General features: G+C 43.0%; 1 non-coding gene across 1 annotated transcript; it reads left to right on the forward strand.

The window, feature by feature from the left end:
- Positions 1-4,913: 4,913 nt before the first annotated feature.
- Trnas-cga lies at positions 4,914-4,988 on the forward strand. Its single transcript has one exon. It is a non-coding gene; the product is annotated as a tRNA-Ser (tRNA).
- The last annotated feature ends 6,044 nt before the right edge of the window (positions 4,989-11,032 follow it).

The raw sequence follows: 11,032 nt of genomic DNA on the forward strand, positions 1-11,032 counted from the left end.
AAACCAGAGAGTATGTATCACGGCCTTCTAGATGTGTCCTACACACGTTTGGTTGAAAGTAATACACAGAATCGTTGCTCACTGAGCTGGTATTGAAGTGCTGCTTCCAAACGTGGGTGTGGCAGGGAGGCCGCGTCACACTTTTAATTAATTTTCAGACACCTCGGTTGCGATTTCAACATTGAAACTTTGGGAACTTATTGCCCATGAGTTGTACTAACAAATAAAAAGTAAATCGAAAACTGACATTTTTGGTTAATTTCGTCAACATTCCCCCTTAAACAGCGGGCCGCTGATTTGTGTAAGCGGTGACGGCGCCTGATAGGTATTCAATTGGGTTCCATTGGATCCACATCAAGCAAATTTCGTGACTAAGACATCGACATAAGTACACTATTTTGCTCCTCAAACCACTGCAGTACAGTTCTAGCTTTAGGACACGGGAAATTATATTGCTGGAAGGTCACATCGCTGGCGGGGAAGACATCAGGCGTGAAGGGATGCAGGTTGTTCACAGCTGTTGCCGTATCTCGATTACTACCACAGGTCCCATGCGAACGCAGCAGGATGTCTCCCAAACCACAATACTAGTCCCACCACCCTGGGTCCTTGGCGAGGTGGACATTTCGAACCACCGTTCACTTGGATGACGGTGTTTATGGAGACGACCATCGATCTGGTCTAGCAAAAGCCTCATTCATCAGGCGAGGCGACAAGTTGCCGTTGATCCACGGTCCAATCTCGGCTGTCCTGTTGCCACAGCAATCGTAATGACGATGTTGTTGAGCCAGCATGCGAACATGTAGGGGTCGTCTGCCACAGAGCCCCATGATCAACAATGTATGATGAACTGTGTGCTCCGAAACACTTATGCGTGCACCAGCATTTTGCCTTTCGGCAGAGACGCCACAGTCCGCCAACTATCTTTACAGAGCAGGGAAGCCTCCAAATCCCACTTCCTGTGAAAAGCCATGGGCGTCCAATCGCTGATCGCCCACTGGTAGTTTCACTGTCGTTCTGTCACTTTCCATTGATGCTCTCAACAGTAGCAATGTTCAATTGTGTGTGAAATCTTATGGGACTTAACTGCTAAGGTCATTAGTCCCTAAGCTTACCTACTACTTAACCTAAAATATCCTAAGGACAAACACGCACACCCATCCCCGAGGGAGGACTCTAACCTCCGCCGGGACCAGCCGCACAGTCCATGACTTCAGTGACAGAGACCGCTTGGCTAATCCAGCGCGGCACACGACAGTAGCGCGTGAATATTCGACCAGCTACATCGGTTTAGAGATGATCGTTCACAGGCTCTGCTTAATAATAATTTGCCCTTTCCAAAGTAGCTTATGTCAGTAGATTCCCCATTTGCAGCCCGTGTCGTCGCTAGAATGATTCCCCATCCGTCTTTTGTTTGCAGATGATTCAAACATTGCAGTAAGTAGCAAGTCAAGTACAGATTTAGAAATAGCTGCTAATCAAATTTTCACTAACAATAATAAGTGGTTTAAAGCTAATTCACTATCATTAAACTTTGAGAAGACCCACTATATGCAGTTCAGAACCTTTAAGAGATTTCCTTCCAGCATGTGTAGAACACATGAAGACATGCAGATCGAAGAGTTTGACAGTGTTAAATTTCTGGGGTTACAAAAACAGTTCAAATGGCTCTGACCACTATGGGATTTAACATCTGAGGTCATCAGTTCCCTAGAACTTAGAACTACTTAAACCTAACTTACCTAAGGACATGACACACATCCATGCCGAGGCAGTATTTGAACTTGCGACCGTAGCGGTCGCGCGGTTCCAGAGTGAAGCGCCTGGAACCTCTCGGCCACACCGGCTGGCTTCTGGGGCTACAACTCTATAATAAATTCAGTTGGGAAGAGCACACCACAGAATTGCTTAAGCGCCTAAACAAGTCTATATTTGCATTGAGAATGAAGTCAGATGTAGGAGATATACATGAAAAAAAAAAAAACCTACGTACTTTGCTTACTTTCATTGTCTTATGTCAAATAGGGTCAATTCTGGGGCAACTCATCAAACTGAGCAAAAGGTTTTAGGCTGCAAAAGCGTGTGATAAGAATCATTTGTGGTGTAAATTCAAGAACATCTTCCAGAAACCTGTTCAAGGAACTTTGTATTGTAACCACTGGTTCTCAGTATATTTATTCTTTAATGAAATTTGTTGCTAGTATATCTACTTCCAACGAATGGCTCAATACATAGTATCAATACTAGGAACAAGAACAATCTACATAAAGACCTAGAATCGCTTACCAAGGTCCAAAAATGGGTCCAATATTCAGGAACACACATTCTCAATAAATTACCAGCAATCTTTAAAAACTTAGTTTCAGATAAAGCACGGCTGGAATAGTGTTTGAAAGACGTTTTGATAGGCAACTCCTTCTACTCTGTAGATGAATATCTTAACAGAGACTGTTAAGCCAGCTTAAGTAAAAATTTCTGTTAATTTTCAGTTTTGGCAATACTTGGTCACAACAGTCAAGATCAGGTACTTTATGTATGATAAATTTATTAAAAATGCGTAGAAATGTTTCATTCTGACAGCGTGTTAATTCTGCAAATATTAGCTGTTCCAGTTTACCGCATTCTATTCACCTATTCGACAATCTCCTGATAAATGATCAGGGTAGTAAGTATTACATTAAAATGTTTTATGTTATTTTCTGACATGTTCCACACCCACGAGAATCATCTCATTTATTGGGTCTATATAACGAAAGCTGAATCGAATCAAATCGAATCGAACCCGTCACGTTCCCGCAACGCCACCAGGCGACATCAAATCTCGCGGCAGGTAGTGGTCGTAACGCGTTAGCTTATCTGTTTATAACACCCCACCGTTTGCATCGGAGGTTAAAAATGAGAATTACTGTTTGCCAACCACATCACTTTGGTTTGCAGAGTGTAGATGTAGACCATCTCCGTAGCGAAAAGACCGTCACGATAGCACAGCATGTTCGATCATAGAACTGCCCAGCTCCTGCAATAAAGAAACTGAGTGAAGTTGTCATTCATTGAATTTGAAAGTCGTCATGTGACATCCACACATAGCCACTGCCAAAAAAATCACGAAGAAAAAAAAGTTACACTCGCTGTCTTAGCTGTAGAAGGACACAGGTTTCATTCCCAGTATTACTTCGGTGTTTTTTCAGAGGCAGGGAGGCCTGCAATGGGCTCCATTCGGCCTTGTGATGCCAAATGAAGAGCTGTTTGAATAAAGAAACAGCAGCACCATCAGGATACATCTACTGGCAACAGCGGCTAGAGGGATTGACGGCATACTTATCACGTGTCCCACGATCATAGCTCGCTCCTCGTACTGCCTTGTAGGCAGGAGTCGGCCAGTCGGAACAGGTCTAAGGTCTATTCTGCGAGCGGCGTTTGCGTTTTTATATGTAGATGTGTTGTTTTCGGAGAGCCTTCGCAAACATTAAGGGTGTCCACCCTATGTCAGCCAGCCTGCGTCTCGCTTTTTGCCGTTGACGTATCGTGCTTGCCGCTGCTGAGCTGTGCTGTGCGAACGTTGGGCGCAGCGCAAACGCAGCGGCGGACACGCAGGGTAAACACGTGGCGTGTATCTCTACTCCACTAGCATTGGGTCCGAGTGTGCGGCCGTTGCTTGCCTCGCCTGCGGCCTGATTGAGTTTGCCGACGGCCGTGTAGCGGGGATGCGTCGGTCCCGGCGGGGTGCTACGCGCTCTTTACGGCCGTGATTAAGCCCACCACTCGCCACTCCGGGGCAGGAGGCGGATTGTTGTACTCCACTATCGCCGCCGTCTTGTAGCCAGCATCACGTGCTAAGGCCTTAATCGCAATAAATATGAACTTCACCTCGTCCACAACGTAATAAGGATGCAAGGCTTTCCGCCACCAAATACATACGCAGTTAGTTACTGTAGCTGCTCGGCATCTCAAGGCCATCTCACTGTTCTACAACACTACTAGTTAGCGATAATTTCAGATGTTACAAAAAATTTAGAGAAAAATAAGATATTTCTGTTTTTAGTTTGAATTTGATGGACTACTGGAATGAGATTTTCACTCTGCAGCGGAGTGTGCGCTGATACGAAATTTCATAGCAAATTAAAACTGTGTGCCGTACCGAGACTCGAACTTGGGACCTTTGCCTTTCGCGGGCAAGTGCTCTACCAACCTTTTTCTTTTTTTTTTATTTTTTACTCTCATTTTGTTCGTTTCCGTTTGTTGTATCTGCTCTGGGCGGACGTCGAAAGACACCCGTTTCAGTTCGTTGTTGATTCATTAACTCAGTTTTTTTTTATTACAGAGGGCAGCTAGTCCTCTGACCGAACACGCGTTTTTTTTTTTTTAATCTCATTTCGATCGCTTTCTTTCGTTGCATCTGCTCGGGGCGGACGCCGTAAGACACCCGTTTAAGTTCGTTGTTGATCGATTAACTCAGTTTTTTTATTACAGAGGGCAGCTAAGCCTCTGACCTAACACGCTGAGCTACCGTGCCGGCTAACACGCTGAGCTACCGTGCCGGCTGCCCAAGTGAGCTACCCAAGCACGACTCACGGCCCGTCCTCACAGCTTTACTTCTGCCAGTACCTTGTCTCCTACCTTCCAGACTTTACAAAAACTCTCCTGCGAACCTTGCAGAACTAGAAATCCTGAAAGAAAGGATATTGCGGAGACATGGCTTAGCCACAGCCTGGGGGATGTTTCCAGAATGATATTTTCACTCTGCGGCGGAGTGCGCGCTGATATGAAACTTCCTAGCAGATTAGAACTGTGTGCCGGACCGAGACTCGAACTCGGGACCTTTGCCTTTCGCGGGCAAGTGCTTCTGGAAAGTTTGGAAGATAGGAGACGAGGTACTGGCAGAAGTAAAGCTGTGAGGAGGGGGCGTGAGTCGTGTTTGGGTAGCTCAGTTGGTAGAGCACTTGCCCGCGAAAGGCAAAGGTCCCGAGTTCGAGTCTCGGTCCGACACACAGTTTTGATCTGCTAGGAAGTTTCATGATGGACTGCTTTCGGAAAGAAAATTCTTGCTAGCTGCTATGAAAAAAAGAACCACAGGCATGTTTGGAATGAAAATAATGTACGACCATTTTCAAAGTTCATAGATGTATGTGACACATATTTTAACTTAAAAACATAAAAGTATTCCGAGACAAAAAATAAAATAGCAAAAGGGGTGTGAAAATGCTCCGCCAGTGTGACGAAAAATGTCATCGTCGATGAACCTTGTAGAAACTTCCAGCGAGAAGGTTGTTGAGAAAATTATGAAACTGATTTTGGTAACAACTGAGACATCATTATTGTATTGTGTCAGCTATGAAAGCATTTTATTTAGAGAGACTCAGTGCGTGCCATTTCTCGAGAACTTGTATACCACCGTCGGGATTTTATTTTCCTACGACTTGCATTAATAAGATTACTTACTACGTCCTGAATTTCTTTTTTATTTGTATCTGTTGCTCACCCTTCGTCACTGGATCCGTCACGTAAATCGCCGATATACGCTACACAAAAGTAACAATAGGTACCCTCAGGCCAATATTTCCGTTGAAGTCGAGCAAAACATTTTTGTGTGTGGCCCTGTGAAACGCGAGTTCTATGGGAGAATAGTACAAGACTATTGGCTACTGTCAAAGCCGTCAAATTCTGTAATTTCCGTTTTCATTTATATCCCTTTCTTGGAGGGTCAAAATATATGCTAACCTCTAGAGATTCTGCCGATGTTGTTGCATTGTGAAAACGAAATACAGTCGATTCGGATATACCACACGTTTTTGTTGTCATTTAAGAACTTGCGCAAAATCTGCATTATTCGTTGCTTCTTCACTGTTGGTCAGATCAATAAAAAAAATCTTCAGTAGGTTCAATACTACAATTTTAGATCGTTTTTCAGTGTCTTTGCGCCTTTTACACACGCCGACTGGAGTAGCACTACAGTAGGCACTTACTCCTGCATTTCCCTCATACCAAACGCACGTCAGTGTTCTGTTACACGAAGACTGAAACCACACGTGAACACACGATATCGCACGCAAATACAGAACATTCATCTGGCTCTATTACAGGCGGCAACAGAGCTATGAGGCTTAGCGCCGGTGGACTGCAGGGAGCGTGTGTCACCTTCCGGTTTCCAATTTCGCGACGTGCTTAAAGAATCAGTATGCGATTCCTTTCTCTGCGCCACGACAGATGACTCGTTAATTTCTCCACTTGTACTGCAATAGCAAGACGCGTAAGGGGCCTAGACATCAGAACAAGATACAGTTTTTGTAATATTGCCGCCGATGCGGAATCTTCAAACGATATTAGCGTATCAGCGCAGAGCTAGCATGCAGATCTTGAGTCAGTTTCTTTGATATGAGCCTTTTACGGAACTAAAGCACAACGGTCTAATGCTGTTATGTCACTGAAATAATGAGTTATGTCATGTATACGGATGCCAGCTGTTTTTGTATGGTAAAGAGTCCTTCAGATAAAATAGCAAACTGTACTAGAATGTTGGGTAATCATGCGTACACCTATGAATATCGCTCACAACATCATCTGTATTACTTGTTAGTCAGACTATAATTCTTCATCACATGCTGAATAATTGATATTACTAACATAATCAGAAATGAAGTGTGATCGTGATGGTCAAATGGGTAGAGCACACCATTTTGGCTATGGAAGTCCCCAGGTCCAGTCCCAGATAGGAATGTGGATTTATCCAAGCTCCAGTCCCTCCATGACGCCCCATGTTCATTCACCTGATAACAAATGAGAACTCAGAATTTTTTTGGGGGCAAAATCCACTTGGGTGATTGGTACGCCGACCCCCCCCCCACTCCTCCCCCTCTCCCTAAAAAAATACGGCACTTATGCAGTTTAGCAGGTACGGAAAAAATTTATCAATTTTTTTCAAAATTTGATCGATTATAGTCAAATTTGATACGCTGATTACGAATACGATATTTATTTTCGCCCCAGTCAATTATTTACATCAAAAAATTGTTTTAAATTTTTTTTAAATTTTTTTATTTTTCAATATTTTGTCGATATAGTGAATTCTGATGCGCTGATTTCGAATATAACATCCATTTTCATTTTCCCTTGACCGTCGGCGATATCTTCTGCCCGATAAGCGCGGCGCTGCCGATGACGCAACATTGCGTAATACACTAACTAATCAGTATTTTCAAATCATAGGCGGCCACTGCCGCGGTCGCATTCCAAAAAAAAAACTCCCAACCTAACCTCAAGTGGGCTACGCTACAGATAACTTTATTTATGAAAATACAAAGTACAATCACCAACAAACTTTACATTTTCACCCACAAAGCTCTCCAAGCCAGATACATTTGGAATGAAAAATTTTTTCCGTACTTGCTAAATTGCATAAGTGCCAAAAATACTTTACCGTTAATTGTATCGTAAGACAAATTACAGTTTCCTGAACTCATAAAATATTCTGCAATGTTCGGAGACGCCTAAGTTTAGACGCGCACCTCTTAATACCGTGCCATCAGCCTTGACACGATGTACATCGCTGGGCGTTCATTTGTAACGTAGCCCATGACACATGAAGTGATAACGCTATCAATAGGAATTCAGTTACTTGGTTAAATATGACAATAAAGTGATGATTTAATTATTTCATTACAGCGCAATGCTGTTTTGAACAAAATCTGAATATTAATTTGTTTATAATTATTGGTAATTGAGGATAACCGCTCTGGCGCTCGGGCAAGAGGATATAAATACCCTCTACCTTTCACTACAGCGGCCAATCAGATGTAATTTTTGTTGACGCAGTTCACCAGGAATGCTGTATCCAGGTGGTAGCATCTGTCGTGTTACCCTCGTCCCTCATTGTGACAGCATACATCTGCTGCTCTAGCCTCGCTCAACTCACATGTTTTATTTGGGAACAAATCAATGGTTTTAAAAGACGCAGATATGCTACAGTGACCAACCGTGCGTTCCTTCGAACCGCTGGGAAAGGCTGAGGAATGGCGGTAGCTCAGCCTGGAAAACAGATGGCGGAAAGGAAAAGCAGCGGGCGTCTAACTTCTTAGCCAGTAGGGTCATTTATTATAAGGGAACAGCCATTAGTAGAAATGGACAGTGTTAAAACAAATGCACCACTCCAGTAATTACCAACTTTGTGAAAATGTTTGTCACGCACCGAATACCAAATTATTATGCTTTTATTCCATTCGAAACTGATGTTCGTCATCGAAATCACTATAAAGTCTAACCACATGGGCAGGAATGCACTCCAATGCCCATGTCACGCCTGGAAAACATGCTGCATCATGAAGATTGCTGGCTGAAGGCTGGCATGAAAATATATGGCTTTCCAATGCATGCCAGACGTGCTCTGTGGCTAACAAAACCGAGGAGATCACTCAAGGACTCGTACATTCCACGACCTGTTTGCGGTGTGAACTTCGGTGTGGAATCTTACAGCACACGGTTGGAGTACGCCATCTGGCACCCTGGTCCTGAGCAGGGTACATTATTGCCACATACTGCTTAGCATTCTGTCTCCCTTCAACAGTTACCGAATCAGTCCTGTTTCCAAAGCAATAGCTCTCTACATCGTAATTGTTAAGATTAACAAATTGCTGTTGTCTTATATCTCGGGTTCTTAGGCCGACGTTTGTTTGATGATTTTTTTCTGACGTTTCACCAACACGAGTGGCTGGCATTGTCAAAGTTTCAGCCTCCATTGCTGGTGGTGGATTGGAGTCGAGCTCGCGGCCGTAGATTATATGTACAGGGTGACTCAAAAGAACGGAAAATTTGGAATGGATGAGCACAATTACTTTACAAATATTTGTTTGTCAGTATGCCATTATTTACTGTCATAAGCATTTTTATTTGTTGAATATCACGTCCAGTATATAAGTTCCCCCCATGGACGCACACATTCCCGCAGCCTGATAGGAACGTTATACGTGGCTCGGCCTAACATTCAATAGTGATGCTGGAGCTTTGCTCTCGTATTCTTGCTTTAAGTTGTTTAGTGGTTGCAAATCGAGTACGGTAAACCGCGTTGTAAAGGTGACCCCACAAGAAAAAAATCACACGCTGTCAGGCCAGGTGATCTTGCAGGTCATGCATTGTCACTGTGGCTTGATATGATACGGGTATCAAACAATCGCCGCACAGCACGGCTGCTATTGATATCCGCGCCGTATGTGCCGTCGATCGGTTATGTTGAAACGAACTGTCGGTAGTAAAATGGGGCAGTTCATGCGCATCAGAACTTTCCATCACGGCAACAAGCCGAACAGACGCTGCAGTCACTACGCGCCCGTCACCTTCTTCAAAAAAGTGGGGGCCTGTAATGCCCACCCCTCTCGGAGGTTCGAGTCCTTTCTCGGGCATGGGTGTGTGTGTTGTCCTTAGTTTAAGTTAGATTAAGTAGTGCGTAAGCCTAGGGACCGATGACCTCAGTAGCTTGGTCCCATAGTCCTTGAAACGTACCCTTTGAACAATTTATACACGACTGACCTTAACCTGACACACAATATTTTGTTAGCGCAACGCAATCTGACTTTCAAAATTCCCTACAAAAGAATGGCCCTGATTGCTTCTAACTTTTCAGGATCCGGCTGAATGCCTTCAGAAGAAATAATATGTCCCAAAAACCTCACCTTTGACCTACCGAATTCAGACTTTTCCAAGTTAACTGTAATTCCAGATTCTGCAAAAATATGTAACACGCTGTTGAGGATGCGATTGTGTTGTTCCCATGAGGCTTCTGCTATCAGAATATCGTCTACATATAAGGTGATGTGACGTTTTAAGAACTCAGGTAATATGGAATTTAGCCCGCGAATGAATGCTGCCGAAGAAATGTTCAAACCAAAGGGAAGTTTCCGAAACTGATAACAAACGCCGAAACAAAGGAAAGCTGTGTATTTTCTACATTCTGGATGAAGTTCGATCTGATAAAAGCTGGATCTGAGATCAATGGAAGACAACACTTTTACACCATTAAAATTTTGAAGAAGTTCTTCTAACGTTTGCGGCCTGTCTGTTTCAGGAATAATGATCGTATTGATTTGTCTCGAATCTAAGACAAGCCTGATCGATCCATTTTTCTTCTCAACAACATGTAATGGATTGTTGTATGAGCTTACTGCAGGCTCAATAATGCCCTCATTAAGCATAGATTGTATTTCTGTTCTAACACGGTCCCTATAATGCGCCGGAATTACGTATGGTCTAACACAAAATTTAGTATGCTCACGAACACGAAATTGGTATTGAAATCCCTTGATTGTTCCTGTTTTGTGAGTAAAAACTGTGGAATGTGCTTGTAAAATCTCAAAAAGGTCTTGCCTATCATTGTCATTACAATTCTCAATTGTTTGAATTTTATTCTGAATTAACTTATTAGTGTCAAATGCGCCGTCGATATCATCCCTGTCAGTACTTGCAGAGTGATTGTTAGTGTCTAGTTCCGTAGAAAAGTCCGAACTGTTGTCTAACAGAAGGTAAAGCCGATTAATTTCCTCGTCATGGTTTGAGAGCCAATCTTCAAATTTCAAAGCTATTGACTTACCTTCTTTCTCTAAACTTATTTCAGCATCGTGAAAGTTTAAGATTGCTTTGTATTCATTCAAAAAGTCTACTCCCAATATAATTTCCGTCGACAATAATGGAACAATAAGGAAGTTCGTAGAGAAGCTGTGGCTTTGACAAAAGAATTCTAGGTTGGTTTGTTGGCGTACATCTACACTTTTTCCAAAGATTGCACCTTGTAATTTAATCTTACGTAACGGAAGTGTGGGGCAATCGTTCGATTTGTTGCATTTGCTAAAGGCTGTTTCACTGATTACTGAAATGGGACTGCCAGAGTCAAGTACTGCCGTAAATTTTACGTCATTTACTGTAATGCAAATCACAGGATATGCAACGTTGTTATGTTTTACGTCGTGTTCTTGGAGTAAGATGTCCCTAATATCTTCCATTTTTACGTAATTACTAGCTACGGCAGCTGCGTCGTTAGTGTCATAAGAAC

The sequence above is a fragment of the Schistocerca piceifrons genome, chromosome 6, assembly GCF_021461385.2.
Source record: "Schistocerca piceifrons isolate TAMUIC-IGC-003096 chromosome 6, iqSchPice1.1, whole genome shotgun sequence".
NCBI classification, from domain to species: Eukaryota; Metazoa; Arthropoda; class Insecta; order Orthoptera; family Acrididae; genus Schistocerca; species Schistocerca piceifrons.